This window comes from Ipomoea nil, unplaced genomic scaffold (genome assembly GCF_001879475.1).
Source record: "Ipomoea nil cultivar Tokyo-kokei standard unplaced genomic scaffold, Asagao_1.1 scaffold3227, whole genome shotgun sequence".
Lineage (NCBI taxonomy): Eukaryota > Viridiplantae > Streptophyta > Magnoliopsida > Solanales > Convolvulaceae > Ipomoea > Ipomoea nil.
The window spans coordinates 34,400-47,919 of NW_017619655.1; the positions used below are offsets into that span (position 1 = coordinate 34,400).

The following is a 13,520-nucleotide window of genomic DNA, read 5'->3' on the forward strand; positions in this document are numbered from 1 at the left end:
AAATATAAAAGGGTCTTATATCTAGTCCATGAAGACGATGAGGAGGATGAATAAAAAGAAAAAAACAAAGGAAAAAAAACCTTCAACTTCTCTAGTGCTTGATTTTAAGAATTAGGGCTGATAGGGGTGGTGCCATTATTTGGGTTGGCTAACGAGGTTGAATGTTTTAAGATTTATGGCTATTGACACTTCTCATGGGATTGCGTTTAATTGCACATTTTTATAGTACATCGGCGCCTATGATTTATTGTTATTGCGTTAGTTGTTCTAACTTCAAAGTGGAGATGCGGGGTATCGATTCCCGTACCTCTCGCATGCGAAGTGAGCGCTCTACCATCTGAGCTACATCCCCATTTTCATTGTGAATTTTTCGAATTTGACTAGTTATAAAATGTCGAAGTTTTATATGTTATCTAGATTTGTACTATGTGATCAAGAATGCATTTCTACCCATAATAATTCTAAGTTAATAGGATACATTTGATTGTATTATAATTATAGTGGTTATTTGATGTGTTTAAAATTTTGCTTTAAATTCATAGTCTGAGTGGTAGGATGCAAATCTTTTAAAAACTTAATATATAGGCTCATATATCTAGCCTAAGAAAGCCTTCAACTTCTGGTGTTCGTGGTCTTGATTGTTTTCATTACACATTTGATTAGGTTGGGTGTTATGTTCTAAGCGAGCACTTAGAAGCCTTTCAAAGTGGAGATGCGGGGTATCGATCCCCGTACCTCTCGCATGCTAAGCGAGCGCTCTACCATCTGAGCTACATCCCCATTTTCATTGTGAATTTTTCGAATATGACTAGTTATAAAATGTCGAACTTTTATATGTTATCTAGATTTATACTATGTGATCAAGAAATGCATTTCTACCCATAATAATTCTATGTTAATAGGATACTGTTGATTGTATTATAATTATAGTGGTTATTTGATGTGTTTAAAATTTTGCTTTAAATTCATAGTCTGAGTGGTATGATGCAAATCATATAAAAACTTGGTATGATGCAAATCATATAAAAACTTAATATATAGGGTCATATATCTAGCCCAAGAAAGCCTTCAACTTCTGGTGTTCGTGGTCTTGATTGTTTTCATTACACATTTGATTAGTTTGGGTGTTGTGTTCTAAGCTTGCACTTACATGGCTTTCAAAGTGGAGATGCGGGGTACCGATCCCCGTACCTCTCGCATGCTAAGCGAGCGCTCTACCATCTGAGCTACATCCCCATTTTCATTGTGAATTTTTAGAATTTGACTAGTTATAAAATGTCGAAGTTTTATATGTTATCTAGATTTATACTATGTGATCAAGAAAGCATTTCTACCCATAATAATTCTAAGTTAATAGGATACTGTTGATTGTATTATAATTATAGTAGTTATTCGATGAGTTTAAAATTTTGCTTTAAATTCGTAGTCTGAGTCGTAGGATGCAAATCATATAAAAACTCTAAATATATATGCTATTAACAAATATAAAAGGGTCTTATATCTAGTCCATGAAGACGATGAGGAGGATGAATAAAAAGAAAAAAACAAAGGAAAAAAAACCTTCAACTTCTCTAGTGCTTGATTTTAAGAATTAGGGCTGATAGGGGTGGTGCCATTATTTGGGTTGGCTAACGAGGTTGAATGTTTTAAGATTTATGGCTATTGACACTTCTCATGGGATTGCGTTTAATTGCACATTTTTATAGTACATCGGCGCCTATGATTTATTGTTATTGCGTTAGTTGTTCTATTCAAAGTGGAGATGCGGGGTATCGATTCCCGTACCTCTCGCATGCGAAGTGAGCGCTCTACCATCTGAGCTACATCCCCATTTTCATTGTGAATTTTTCGAATTTGACTAGTTATAAAATGTCGAAGTTTTATATGTTATCTAGATTTGTACTATGTGATCAAGAATGCATTTCTACCCATAATAATTCTAAGTTAATAGGATACAGTTGATTGTATTATAATTATAGTGGTTATTTGATGTGTTTAAAATTTTGCTTTAAATTCATAGTCTGAGTGGTAGGATGCAAATCTTTTAAAAACTTAATATATAGGCTCATATATCTAGCCTAAGAAAGCCTTCAACTTCTGGTGTTCGTGGTCTTGATTGTTTTCATTACTCATTTGATTAGGTTGGGTGTTATGTTCTAAGCTAGCACTTAGAAGCCTTTCAAAGTGGAGATGCGGGGTATCGATCCCCGTACCTCTCGCATGCTAAGCGAGCGCTCTACCATCTGAGCTACATCCCCATTTTCATTGTGAATTTTTCGAATATGACTAGTTATAAAATGTCGAACTTTTATATGTTATCTAGATTTATACTATGTGATCAAGAAATGCATTTCTACCCATAATAATTCTATGTTAATAGGATACTGTTGATTGTATTATAATTATAGTGGTTATTTGATGTGTTTAAAATTTTGCTTTAAATTCATAGTCTGAGTGGTATGATGCAAATCATATAAAAACTTAATATATAGGGTCATATATCTAGCCCAAGAAAGCCTTCAACTTCTGGTGTTCGTGGTCTTGATTGTTTTCATTACACATTTGATTAGTTTGGGTGTTGTGTTCTAAGCTTGCACTTACATGGCTTTCAAAGTGGAGATGCGGGGTACCGATCCCCGTACCTCTCGCATGCTAAGCGAGCGCTCTACCATCTGAGCTACATCCCCATTTTCATTGTGAATTTTTAGAATTTGACTAGTTATAAAATGTCGAAGTTTTATATGTTATCTAGATTTATACTATGTGATCAAGAAAGCATTTCTACCCATAATAATACTAAGTTAATATGATACTGTTGATTGTATCATAATTATAGTGATTATTTGATGTGTTTAAAGTTTTGCATTAAATTCATAGTCTGAGTGGTAGGATGCAAATCATATAAAAACTTAATATATAGGGTCATATATCTAGCCCAAGAAAGCCTTCAACTTCTGATGTTCGTGGTCTTGATTGTTTTCATTACACATTTGATTAGGTTGGGTGTTGTGTTCTAAGCTTGCACTTACAAGGCTTACACATTTGATTAGGTTGGGTGTTGTGTTCTAAGCTTGCACTTACAAGGCTTTCAAAGTGGAGATGCAGGGTATCGATCCCCATACCTCTCGCATGCTAAGCAAGCGCTTTACCATCTGAGCTACATCCCCATTTGCATTGTGAATTTTTCGAATTTGAATAGTTATAAAATGTCGAAGTTTTATATGTTATCTAGATTTATACTATGTGATCAAGAAATGCATTTCTACCCATTTTAATTCTAAGTTAATAGGATACTGTTGATTGTATTATAATTATAGTAGTTATTCGATGAGTTTAAAATTTTGCTTTAAATTCGTAGTCTGAGTCGTAGGATGCAAATCATATAAAAACTCTAAATATATATGCTATTAACAAATATAAAAGGGTCTTATATCTAGTCCATGAAGACGATGAGGAGGATGAATAAAAAGAAAAAAACAAAGGAAAAAAAACCTTCAACTTCTCTAGTGCTTGATTTTAAGAATTAGGGCTGATAGGGGTGGTGCCATTATTTGGGTTGGCTAACGAGGTTGAATGTTTTAAGATTTATGGCTATTGACACTTCTCATGGGATTGCGTTTAATTGCACATTTTTATAGTACATCGGCGCCTATGATTTATTGTTATTGCGTTAGTTGTTCTAACTTCAAAGTGGAGATGCGGGGTATCGATTCCCGTACCTCTCGCATGCGAAGTGAGCGCTCTACCATCTGAGCTACATCCCCATTTTCATTGTGAATTTTTCGAATTTGACTAGTTATAAAATGTCGAAGTTTTATATGTTATCTAGATTTGTACTATGTGATCAAGAATGCATTTCTACCCATAATAATTCTAAGTTAATAGGATACATTTGATTGTATTATAATTATAGTGGTTATTTGATGTGTTTAAAATTTTGCTTTAAATTCATAGTCTGAGTGGTAGGATGCAAATCTTTTAAAAACTTAATATATAGGCTCATATATCTAGCCTAAGAAAGCCTTCAACTTCTGGTGTTCGTGGTCTTGATTGTTTTCATTACACATTTGATTAGGTTGGGTGTTATGTTCTAAGCGAGCACTTAGAAGCCTTTCAAAGTGGAGATGCGGGGTATCGATCCCCGTACCTCTCGCATGCTAAGCGAGCGCTCTACCATCTGAGCTACATCCCCATTTTCATTGTGAATTTTTCGAATATGACTAGTTATAAAATGTCGAACTTTTATATGTTATCTAGATTTATACTATGTGATCAAGAAATGCATTTCTACCCATAATAATTCTATGTTAATAGGATACTGTTGATTGTATTATAATTATAGTGGTTATTTGATGTGTTTAAAATTTTGCTTTAAATTCATAGTCTGAGTGGTATGATGCAAATCATATAAAAACTTGGTATGATGCAAATCATATAAAAACTTAATATATAGGGTCATATATCTAGCCCAAGAAAGCCTTCAACTTCTGGTGTTCGTGGTCTTGATTGTTTTCATTACACATTTGATTAGTTTGGGTGTTGTGTTCTAAGCTTGCACTTACATGGCTTTCAAAGTGGAGATGCGGGGTACCGATCCCCGTACCTCTCGCATGCTAAGCGAGCGCTCTACCATCTGAGCTACATCCCCATTTTCATTGTGAATTTTTAGAATTTGACTAGTTATAAAATGTCGAAGTTTTATATGTTATCTAGATTTATACTATGTGATCAAGAAAGCATTTCTACCCATAATAATTCTAAGTTAATATGATACTGTTGATTGTATCATAATTATAGTGATTATTTGATGTGTTTAAAGTTTTGCATTAAATTCATAGTCTGAGTGGTAGGATGCAAATCATATAAAAACTTAATATGTAGGGTCATATATCTAGCCCAAGAAAGCCTTCAATTTCGGGTGTTCGTGGTCTTGATTGTTTTCATTACACATTTGATTAGGTTGGGTGTTGTGTTCTAAGCTTGCACTTACAAGGCTGTCAAAGTGGAGATGCAGGGTATCGATCCCCGTACCTCTCGCATGCTAAGCAAGCGCTTTACCATCCGAGCTATATCCCCATTTGCATTGTGAATTTTTCGAATTTGAATAGTTATAAAATGTCGAAGTTTTATACGTTATCTAGATTTATACTATGTGATCAAGAAATGCGTTTCTACCCATTTTAATTCTAAGTTAATAGGATACTGTTGATTGTATTATAATTATAGTAGTTATTCGATGAGTTTAAAATTTTGCTTTAAATTCATAGTCTGAGTGGTAGGATGCAAATCATATAAAAACTCTAAATATATATACTATTAACATATATAAAAGGGTCTTATATGTAGTCCATGAAGACGATGAGGAGGATGAATAAAAAGAAAAAAAAAAAGAAAAAAAAACCTTCAACTTCTCTAGTGCTTGATTTTAAGAATTAGGGCTGATAGGGGTGGTGCCATTATTTGGGTTGGCTAACGAGGTTGAATGTTTTAAGATTTATGGCTATTGACACTTCTCATGGGATTGCGTTTAATTGCACATTTTTATAGTACATCGGTGCCTATGATTTATTGTTATTGCGTTAGTTGTTCTATTCAAAGTGGAGATGCGGGGTATCGATTCCCGTACCTCTCGCATGCGAAGCGAGCGCTCTACCATCTGAGCTACATCCCCATTTTCATTGTGAATTTTTCGAATTTGACTAGTTATAAAATGTCGAAGTTTTATATGTTATCTAGATTTGTACTATGTGATCAAGAATGCATTTCTACCCATAATAATTCTAAGTTAATAGGATACTGTTGATTGTATTATAATTATAGTGGTTATTTGATGTGTTTAAAATTTTGCATTAAATTCATAGTCTGAGTGGTAGGATGCAAATCTTATAAAAACTTAATATATAGGGTCATATATCTAGCCCAAGAAAGCCTTCAACTTCTGGTGTTCGTGGTCTTGATTGTTTTCATTACACATTTGATTAGGTTGGGTGTTGTGTTCTAAACTTGCACTTACAAGGCTTACACATTTGATTAGGTTGGGTGTTGTGTTCTAAGCTTGCACTTACAAGGCTTTCAAAGTGGAGATGCAGGGTATCGATCCCCATACCTCTCGCATGCTAAGCAAGCGCTTTACCATCTGAGCTACATCCCCATTTGCATTGTGAATTTTTCGAATTTGAATAGTTATAAAATGTCGAAGTTTTATATGTTATCTAGATTTATACTATGTGATCAAGAAATCCATTTCTACCCATTTTAATTCTAAGTTAATAGGATACTGTTGATTGTATTATAATTATAGTAGTTATTCGATGAGTTTAAAATTTTGCTTTAAATTCGTAGTCTGAGTCGTAGGATGCAAATCATATAAAAACTCTAAATATATATGCTATTAACAAATATAAAAGGGTCTTATATCTAGTCCATGAAGACGATGAGGAGGATGAATAAAAAGAAAAAAACAAAGGAAAAAAAACCTTCAACTTCTCTAGTGCTTGATTTTAAGAATTAGGGCTGATAGGGGTGGTGCCATTATTTGGGTTGGCTAACGAGGTTGAATGTTTTAAGATTTATGGCTATTGACACTTCTCATGGGATTGCGTTTAATTGCACATTTTTATAGTACATCGGCGCCTATGATTTATTGTTATTGCGTTAGTTGTTCTATTCAAAGTGGAGATGCGGGGTATCGATTCCCGTACCTCTCGCATGCGAAGTGAGCGCTCTACCATCTGAGCTACATCCCCATTTTCATTGTGAATTTTTCGAATTTGACTAGTTATAAAATGTCGAAGTTTTATATGTTATCTAGATTTGTACTATGTGATCAAGAATGCATTTCTACCCATAATAATTCTAAGTTAATAGGATACAGTTGATTGTATTATAATTATAGTGGTTATTTGATGTGTTTAAAATTTTGCTTTAAATTCATAGTCTGAGTGGTAGGATGCAAATCTTTTAAAAACTTAATATATAGGCTCATATATCTAGCCTAAGAAAACCTTCAACTTCTGGTGTTCGTGGTCTTGATTGTTTTCATTACACATTTGATTAGGTTGGGTGTTATGTTCTAAGCTAGCACTTACAAGCCTTTCAAAGTGGAGATGCGGGGTATCGATCCCCGTACCTCTTGCATGCTAAGCGAGCACTCTACCATCTGAGCTACATCCCCATTTTCATTGTGAATTTTTCGAATATGACTTGTTATAAAATGTCGAAGTTTTATATGTTATCTAGATTTATACTATGTGATCAAGAAATGCATTTCTACCCATAATAATTCTATGTTAATAGGATACTGTTGATTGTATTATAATTATAGTGGTTATTTGATGTGTTTAAAATTTTGCTTTAAATTCATTGTCTAAGTGGTATGATGCAAATCATATAAAAACTTGGCATGATGCAAATCATATAAAAACTTAATATATAGGGTCATATATCTAGCCCAAGAAAGCCTTCAACTTCTGGTGTTCGTGGTCTTGATTGTTTTCATTACACATTTGATTAGTTTGGGTGTTGTGTTCTAAGCTTCCACTTACATGGCTTTCAAACTGGAGATGCGGGGTACCGATCCCCGTACCTCTCGCATGCTAAGCGAGCGCTCTACCATCTGAGCTACATCCCCATTTTCATTCTGAATTTTTCGAATTTGACTAGTTATAAAATGTCGAAGTTTTATATGTTATCTAGATTTATACTATGTGATCAAGAAATGCATTTCTACCCATAATAATTCTAAGTTAATATGATACTGTTGATTGTATTATAATTATAGTGATTATTTGATGTGTTTAAAGTTTTGCATTAAATTCATAGTCTGAGTGGTAGGATGCAAATCATATAAAAACTTAATATGTAGGGTCATATATCTAGCCCAAAAAAGCCTTCAATTTCGGGTGTTCGTGGTCTTGATTGTTTTCATTACACATTTGATTAGGTTGGGTGTTGTGTTCTAAGCTTGCACTTACATGGCTGTCAAAGTGGAGATGCAGGGTATCGATCCCCGTACCTCTCGCATGCTAAGCAAGCGCTTTACCATCCAAGCTACATCCCCATTTGCATTGTGAATTTTTCGAATTTGAATAGTTATAAAATGTCGAAGTTTTATATGTTATCTAGATTTATACTATGTGATCAAGAAATGCGTTTCTACCCATTTTAATTCTAAGTTAATATGATACTGTTGATTGTATTATAATTATAGTAGTTATTCGATGAGTTTAAAATTTTGCTTTAAATTCATAGTCTGAGTGGTAGGATGCAAATCATATAAAAACTCTAAATATATATACTATTAACATATATAAAAGGGTCTTATATCTAGTCCATGAAGACGATGAGGAGGATGAATAAAAAGAAAAAAAAAAAAGAAAAAAAAACCTTCAACTTCTCTAGTGCTTGATTTTAAGAATTAGGGCTGATAGGGGTGGTGCCATTATTTGGGTTGGCTAACGAGGTTGAATGTTTTAAGATTTATGGCTATTGACACTTCTCATGGGATTGCATTTAATTGCACATTTTTATAGTACATCGGTGCCTATGATTTATTGTTATTGCGTTAGTTGTTCTATTCAAAGTGGAGATGCGGGGTATCGATTCCCGTACCTCTCGCATGCGAAGCGAGCGCTCTACCATCTGAGCTACATCCCCATTTTCATTGTGAATTTTTCGAATTTGACTAGTTATAAAATGTCGAAGTTTTATATGTTATCTAGATTTGTACTATGTGATCAAGAAATGCATTTCTACCCATAATAATTCTAAGTTAATAGGATACTGTTGATTGTATTATAATTATAGTGGTTATTTGATGTGTTTAAAATTTTGCATTAAATTCATAGTCTGAGTGGTAGGATGCAAATCTTATAAAAACTTAATATATAGGCTCATATATCTAGCCCAAGAAAGCCCTCAACTTCTGGTGTTCGTGGTCTTGATTGTTTTCATTACACATTTGATTGGGTTGGGTGTTATGTTCTAAGCTAGCACTTACAAGCCTTTCAAAGTGGAGATGCGGGGTATCGATCCCCGTTCCTCTTGCATGCTAAGCGAGCGCTCTACCATCTGAGCTACATCCCCATTTTCATTGTGAATTTTTCGAATATGACTAGTTATAAAATGTCGAAGTTTTATATGTTATCTTGATTTATACTATGTGATCAAGAAATGCATTTCTACCCATAATAATTCTATGTTAATAGGATACTGTTGATTGTATTATAATTATAATGGTTATTTGATGTGTTTAAAATTTTGCTTTAAATTCATAGTCTGAGTGGTATGATGCAAATCATATAAAAACTTGGTATGATGCAAATCATATAAAAACTTAATATATAGGGTCATATATCTAGCCCAAGAAAGCCTTCAACTTCTGGTGTTCGTGGTCTTGATTGTTTTCATTACACATTTGATTAGTTTGGGTGTTGTGTTCTAAGCTTGCACTTACATGGCTTTCAAAGTGGAGATGCGGGGTACCGATCCCCGTACCTCTCGCATGCTAAACGAGCGCTCTACCATCTGAGCTACATCCCCATTTTCATTGTGAATTTTTAGAATTTGACTTGTTATAAACTGTCGAAGTTTTATATGTTATCTAGATTTATACTATGTGATCAAGAAATGCATTTCTACCCATAATAATTCTAAGTTAATATGATACTGTTGATTGTATCATAATTAAAGTGATTATTTGATGTGTTTAAAGTTTTGCATTAAATTCATAGTCTGAGTGGTAGGATGCAAATCATATAAAAACTTAATATATAGGGTCATATATCTAGCCCAAGAAACCCTTCAACTTCTGGTGTTCGTGGTCTTGATTGTTTTCATTACACATTTGATTAGGTTGGGAGTTGTGTTCTAAGCTTGCACTCACAAGGCTTTCAAAGTGGAGATGCAGGGTATCGATCCCCATACCTCTCGCATGCTAAGCGAGCGCTTTACCACCTGAGCTACATCCCCATTTGCATTGTGAATTTTTCGAATTTGAATAGTTATAAAATGTCGAAGATTTATATGTTATCTAGATTTATACTATGTGATCAAGAAATGCATTTCTACCCATTTTAATTCTAAGTTAATAGGATACTGTTGATTGTATTATAATTATAGTAGTTATTCGATGAGATTAAAATTTTGCTTTAAATTCATAGTCTGAGTCGTAGGATGCAAATCATATAAAAACTCTAAATATATATACTATTAACATATATAAAAGGGTTTTATATCTAGTCAATGAAGACGATGAGGAGGATGAATAAAAAGAAAAAAAAAAAAGAAAAAAAACCTTCAACTTCTCAAGTGCTTGATTTTAAGAATTAGGGCTGATAGGGGTAGTGCCATTATTTGGGTAGGCTAACGAGGTTGAATGTTTTAAGATTTAGGGCTATTGACACTTCTCATGGGATTGTGTTTAATTGCAAATTTTTATAGTACATCGGCGCCTATGATTTATTGTTATTGCGTTAGATGTTCTATTCAAAGTGGAGATGCGGGGTATCGATTCCCGTACCTCTCGCATGCGAAGCGAGCGCTCTACCATCTGAGCTACATCCCCATTTTCATTGTGAATTTTTCGAATTTGACTAGTTATAAAATGTCGAAGTTTTATATGTTATCCAGATTTGTACTATGTGATCAAGAAATGCATTTCTACGCATAATAATTCTAAGTTAATAGGATACAGTTGATTGTATTATAATTATAGTGGTTATTTGATGTGTTTAAAATTTTGCTTTAAATTCATAGTCTGAGTGGTAGGATGCAAATCTTATAAAAACTTAATATATAGGCTCATATATCTAGCCCAAGAAAGCCTTCAACTTCTGGTGTTCGTGGTCTTGATTGTTTTCATTACACATTTAATTAGGTTTTCATTGAGAATTTTTCGAATTTTCATTACACATTTGATTAGGTTGGGTGTTATGTTCAAAGATAGCACTTACAAGGCTTTCAAAGTGGAGATGCAGGGTATCGATCCCCGTACCTCTCACATGCTAAGCGAGCGCTCTACCATCTGAGCTACATCCCCATTTTCATTGTGAATTTTTCGAATTTGACTAGTTATAAAATGTCGAAGTTTTATATGTTATCTAGATTTATACTATGTGATCAAGAAATGCATTTCTACCCATAATAATTCTATGTTAATAGGATACTGTTGATTGTATTATAATTATAGTGGTTATTTGATGTGTTTAAAATTTTGCTTTAAATTCATAGTCTGAGTGGTAGGATGCAAATCATATAAAAACTTAATATATAGGGTCATATATTTAGCCCAAGAAAGCCTTCAACTTCTGGTGTTCGTGGTCTTGATTGTTTTTATTACACATTTGATTAGGTTGGGTGTTGTGTTCTAAGCTTGCACACTTACAAGGCGTTCAAAGTGGAGATGCAGGGTATCGATCCCCGTAACTCTCGCATGCTAAGCGAGCGCCCTACCATCTGAACTACATCCCCATTTTAATTGTGAATTTTTCGAATTAGACTGGTTGTAAAATGACGACGGTTTTATATGTTATCTAGATTTATACTATGTGATCAAGAAATGCATTTCTACCCATATTAATTCTAAGTTAATAGGATACTGTTGATTGTATTATAATTATAGTAGTTATTCGATGAGTTTAAAATTTTGCTTTAAATTCATAGTCTGAGTGGTAGGATGCAAATCATATAAAAACTCTAAATATATATACTATTAACATATATAAAAGGGTCATATATCTAGTCCATGAAGACGATGACGAGGATGAATAAAAAGAAAAAAAAAAAAAGAAAAAAACCTTCAACTTCTCTAGTGCTCGATTTTAAGAATTAGGGCTGATAGGGGTGGTGCCATTATTTGGGTTGGCTAACGAGGTTGAATGTTTTAAGATTTATGGCTATTGACACTTCTCATGGGATTGCGTTTAATTGCACATTTTTAGAGTACATCGGCACCTATGATTTATTGTTATTGTGTTAGTTTTTCTATTCAAAGTGGAGATGCGGGGTATCGATTCCTGTACCTCTTGCATGCGAAGCGAGCGCTCTACCATCTGAGCTACATCCCCATTTTCATTGTGAATTTTTCGAATTTGACTAGTTATAAAATGTCGAAGTTTTATATGTTATCTAGATTTATACTATGTGATCAAGAAATGCATTTCTACCCATAATAATTCTAAGTTAATAGTATACAGTTGATTGTATTATAATTGTAGTGGTTATTTGATGTGTTTAAAATTTTGCTTTAAATTCATAGTCTGAGTGGTAGGATGCAAATCTTATAAAAACTTAATATATAGGCTCATATATCTAGCCCAAGAAAGCCTTCAACTTCTGGTGTTCGTGGTCTTGATTGTTTTCATTACACATTTGATTAGGTTGGGTGTTATGTTCTAAGCTAGCACTTACAAGCCTTTCAAAGTGGAGATGCAAGGTATCGATCCCCATACCTCTTGCATTCTGAGCGAGCGCTCTACCATCTGAGCTACATCCCCATTTTCATTGTGAATTTTTCGAATATGACTAGTTAGAAAATGTCGAAGTTTTATATGTTATCTAAATTTATACTATGTGATCAAGAAATGCATTTCTACCCATAATAATTCTAAGTTAATATGATACTGTTGATTGTATTATAATTATAGTGATTATTTGATGTGTTTAAAGTTTTGCATTAAATTCATAGTTTGAGTGGTAGGGTGCAAATCATATAAAAACTTAATATATAGGGTCATTTATCTAGCCCAAGAAAGCCTTCAACTTCTGGTGTTCGTGGTCTTGATTGTTTTCATTACACATTTGATTAGGTTGGGTGTTGTGTTCTAAGCTTGCACTTACAAGGCTTTCAAAGTGGAGATGCAGGGTATCGATCCCCGTACCTCTCGCATGCTAAGCGAGCGCTTTACCATCTGAGTTACATCCCCATTTGCATTGTGAATTTTTCGAATTTGAATAGTTATAAAATGTCGAAGTTTTATATGTTATCTAGATTTATACTATGTGATCAAGAAATGCATTTCTACCCATTTAAATTCTAAGTTAATAGGATACTGTTGATTGTATTATAATTATAGTAGTTATTCGATGAGTTTAAAATTTTGCTTTAAATTCATAGTCTGAGTGGTAGGAAGCAAATCATATAAAAACTCTAAATATATATATTATTAAGATATATAAAAGGGTCTTATATCTAGTCCATGAAGACGATGAGGAGGATGAATAAAAAGAAAAAAAAAAGAAAAAAAAACCTTCAACTTCTCTAGTGCTTGATTTTAAGAATTAGGGCTCATAGGGGTGCTGCCATTATTTGGGTTGGCTAACGAGGTTGAATGTTGTAAGATTTATGGCTATTGACACTTCTCATGGGATTGCGTTTAATTACACATTTTTATAGTACATCGGCGCCTATGATTTATTGTTATTGCGTTAGTTGTTCTATTCAAAGTGGAGATGCGGGGTATCGATTCCCGTACCTCTCGCATGCGAAGTGAGCGCTCTACCATCCGAGCTACATCCCCATT

General features: G+C 33.7%; 15 non-coding genes across 15 annotated transcripts; all 15 read right to left on the minus strand.

Moving 5' to 3' along the window:
• Positions 1-707: 707 nt before the first annotated feature.
• Positions 708-780, minus strand: TRNAA-AGC. The gene has a single exon. It is a non-coding gene; the product is annotated as a tRNA-Ala (tRNA).
• Positions 781-1,163: 383 nt separating this feature from the next.
• On the minus strand, positions 1,164-1,236 carry TRNAA-AGC. Its single transcript has one exon. It is a non-coding gene; the product is annotated as a tRNA-Ala (tRNA).
• A 949-nt stretch (positions 1,237-2,185) lies between these two features.
• TRNAA-AGC lies at positions 2,186-2,258 on the minus strand. Its single transcript has one exon. It is a non-coding gene; the product is annotated as a tRNA-Ala (tRNA).
• Positions 2,259-2,614: 356 nt separating this feature from the next.
• Positions 2,615-2,687, minus strand: TRNAA-AGC. The gene has a single exon. It is a non-coding gene; the product is annotated as a tRNA-Ala (tRNA).
• Positions 2,688-4,119: 1,432 nt separating this feature from the next.
• Positions 4,120-4,192, minus strand: TRNAA-AGC. The gene has a single exon. It is a non-coding gene; the product is annotated as a tRNA-Ala (tRNA).
• A 383-nt stretch (positions 4,193-4,575) lies between these two features.
• TRNAA-AGC lies at positions 4,576-4,648 on the minus strand. The gene has a single exon. It is a non-coding gene; the product is annotated as a tRNA-Ala (tRNA).
• Positions 4,649-5,598: 950 nt separating this feature from the next.
• On the minus strand, positions 5,599-5,671 carry TRNAA-CGC. The gene has a single exon. It is a non-coding gene; the product is annotated as a tRNA-Ala (tRNA).
• A 1,430-nt stretch (positions 5,672-7,101) lies between these two features.
• Positions 7,102-7,174, minus strand: TRNAA-AGC. Its single transcript has one exon. It is a non-coding gene; the product is annotated as a tRNA-Ala (tRNA).
• A 383-nt stretch (positions 7,175-7,557) lies between these two features.
• TRNAA-AGC lies at positions 7,558-7,630 on the minus strand. The gene has a single exon. It is a non-coding gene; the product is annotated as a tRNA-Ala (tRNA).
• Positions 7,631-8,582: 952 nt separating this feature from the next.
• TRNAA-CGC lies at positions 8,583-8,655 on the minus strand. Its single transcript has one exon. It is a non-coding gene; the product is annotated as a tRNA-Ala (tRNA).
• Positions 8,656-9,011: 356 nt separating this feature from the next.
• On the minus strand, positions 9,012-9,084 carry TRNAA-AGC. The gene has a single exon. It is a non-coding gene; the product is annotated as a tRNA-Ala (tRNA).
• A 383-nt stretch (positions 9,085-9,467) lies between these two features.
• TRNAA-AGC lies at positions 9,468-9,540 on the minus strand. The gene has a single exon. It is a non-coding gene; the product is annotated as a tRNA-Ala (tRNA).
• Positions 9,541-9,896: 356 nt separating this feature from the next.
• TRNAA-AGC lies at positions 9,897-9,969 on the minus strand. The gene has a single exon. It is a non-coding gene; the product is annotated as a tRNA-Ala (tRNA).
• A 522-nt stretch (positions 9,970-10,491) lies between these two features.
• Positions 10,492-10,564, minus strand: TRNAA-CGC. The gene has a single exon. It is a non-coding gene; the product is annotated as a tRNA-Ala (tRNA).
• Positions 10,565-10,965: 401 nt separating this feature from the next.
• TRNAA-AGC lies at positions 10,966-11,038 on the minus strand. The gene has a single exon. It is a non-coding gene; the product is annotated as a tRNA-Ala (tRNA).
• Positions 11,039-13,520: the final 2,482 nt, after the last annotated feature.